Below are 2,907 nucleotides of genomic sequence, written 5' to 3'. Positions count from 1 at the left end.
TGGGCTCATTTCCAGCATTCGTTTACTTACGGCCCGTTACTGTCATTTTCTGCTTGTGGGCCAAATTCAGCCCGTGGTTGCAGTCGGCCCATTTGTGGTCCGTTAATACGTTGGGCTGTTTTCATAGCGTCATCAAATACGGCCTATTAATGATGGCCCGTTATGTTCGGCCCATGAACGGGCGATTCCAACTCTAGCCCGTTTATGGCCATAATGCGGCCTGTTATTGGCCCATGTTTGGCCAATCATACGGCCCGTATAAGGCCCATTGATGATACTGCCCGTAGAAGGCCCATTGTTTCTATGGCCCGTAGAAGGCCCATTGATGATACGACCCGTAGAAGGCCCATTGTTTCTACGTCCCGTAGAAGGCGTACTGTTTCTATGGCTCGTAGAAGGCCCACTCTTTCTACGGCCCGTAGGAGGCCCAATGTCACTACAGTAAATATTAGCCCATGGTTATTGTGGCCTAGTTTTAAAAAGTAGGTTATTGCAGCCACTAGCAAACCGCAGAAAAAGAACTGCACTAACTACAAGCAAACAAATAAACAAGACAACAAGGAAATAAATAAGCAAGCAACTTATGCTAGGCTATCACGGCTATTACACATATTACATCCACTGGGCATCAAAGTTCGCCACCAGTGCAAATATAGGGAACAAAGCAGCATATAAACGCCGCAGCAAAACAAGTCCAGAACTGAAACCACTTTAGAAGAGTTCAAGAAACAATATCCTGGGTACCCATAATGCTAGCAAGATGCTTAGCAGGCTTATTAACTTTCTCTTGTTTGGCGCTTAAATCCTCCAGCGCTTGTTGTTGCACAAGAAAGTACGCATCTGAGTTCTGCAGGGACTTCCTCAGTCCTTCGGCTTCTTGCCGCAGCACAGCTGACTGATGCCTTTCAGCTTGTAGCTGAGACTGAAGAAGCCGAAGTGATTCAGGCAGCGAGTTTGAAGAGCTTGTGCCAGCGGTACTGGCTAGTAACTCGAACACTACATCAACGCAGGACTGTGGGGTTTTCTCACTGTCTATAAGATCGTTTTTATCACCTTTCTCGGAGACCAATAGGGTTGTCTCACTATCTTGAACCTTATCTGCATTACTTTCTCTACCATTGCATAGTGGGGTGCTCTTCTCCAATATTCTGTTTGCATACTACAAGAGAAACAAGCAGACACATCACATGTTTAGCTTGTAGTATACGAAACTCATTTTGGTAAACCGGTTCAGTAGTAAGGTGGACAGGATAACAGCATGAAACAAACATATATCTATGTACTATGGTCACTGTATTGTCCATATCATTCTAGTTTATGTTCCCTAATCAAGATAGAGACACAGTTCAACTCATATATTTTTAAGACACAACAGCATAGACAGAATATAAGTGTGAGAAACTACACAACATTGGTAGCACTTGTAATGTGCATCACATGAGAACATAACTGTTTATACAACTTAAACTGAAGTCAACATAGAGCAAGAAGTTAGAACATCAATCCAGTTAAAGAAATAGGTTTAAAACATACCTGTTGCGCCATTGGAGTTTCAATTGGATCCTTCAAATTCGAAAGTAGTTGGTATGAGTAAATACAGTGATGCAACAACAAAGGAGTATGGACCATAGCTGCGGAATTTGACCTGGGAACAGTTGCTCTTCTGCTTTAAACGTGGAGTTTGGGTTAGCTGTGGTGGTCTTCGTGCTTTGGGCACTGAAGTAGCTTTACAAACTGCTCGTGTGGGGGTACTCTATGGTGGACATGGTGCTTTGTCAACTATAAGTGGGTTACTATCCGCTGGGGTTGCGATTAGATGGGTTGTAGCTGGTTCTCTGCCCAACGGCGTAAGTGTGCAATCTGGAAGAGTCTCAATTATGTGTGGTGGGGCTAGTTTGTGGGCCAGTACAACCATGGTTCTATCTGCATTGACGGGTAGCACTGTCTTTTGTGAAGAACGGGTTTTTGCTCCCTTAGATACTGCCATCACCCCCTCCAATTCAAATGGCTGATAAACAAGAAAAGAAATTGAACGTACAAACATTGTATGATAGACAGATGCGGTAATTCACATATATGTTGTCTAACCAAACATGACAGCATGACACAATTTCACATATATGATGCCTAACTAAACAGGATAGCATGACACAGTTTCAGATATATGATGGATAACTTAACAGAATATAATGGCATAATTCAACATATGATGAGTACCTAAACAGGATGGCATGACAAAACTATATGATGTCTTTCTAAAATAGGTTGGGATGAAATAATTCACATACATGTTGTCTAAGTACACAGGATGGCATGATATAATTGACATAATTGATTCATATACTAAGCAGCTGGCACTCGCATGTATGATCTCTAAACTAAGCAGATAGAATTCAATATTGTGCATATGATGTCTAAACTAAGCAATGCAAGACACCATATGCATCATATGAGAAATATAAACATTTCAACTTAGAGCATACACCTCAGGTGGGATATAGGACTGGTCATCTGTCTCTGAATCCTCCTCTGAGGAGCTCCCTGTAACCATCGAGATATATGCTTCAACAGGTACCATTGACTGCTCTGAAGACCTTGTTTTCACTCCAGATGTTTCCATAACTGGCTCAAATGGCTGATACACATGAAGAGTAGTTCAATATACACAGATTGTCGACAAATGGAATATGTAAACAAAAAAAATATGGCATGAGATAATTCACATATATGATGCCTGGCTCCATGGCGGTGCATAATTCACATATATGATAACTGGCTGAAAAACATGGCAATGCATAATTCACATATCTGATATAGAAAGCAAACAGGAGGCATTCACACAAAGCATGTCTAATCTAAACAAATGGCATGGCAATGCAAGACACCATATGCATGATATGAGCAATA

Source organism: Triticum dicoccoides, chromosome 6B, assembly GCF_002162155.2.
Source record: "Triticum dicoccoides isolate Atlit2015 ecotype Zavitan chromosome 6B, WEW_v2.0, whole genome shotgun sequence".
Classification (NCBI taxonomy): Eukaryota; Viridiplantae; Streptophyta; class Magnoliopsida; order Poales; family Poaceae; genus Triticum; species Triticum dicoccoides.
This window is presented reverse-complemented; position numbering follows the sequence as displayed.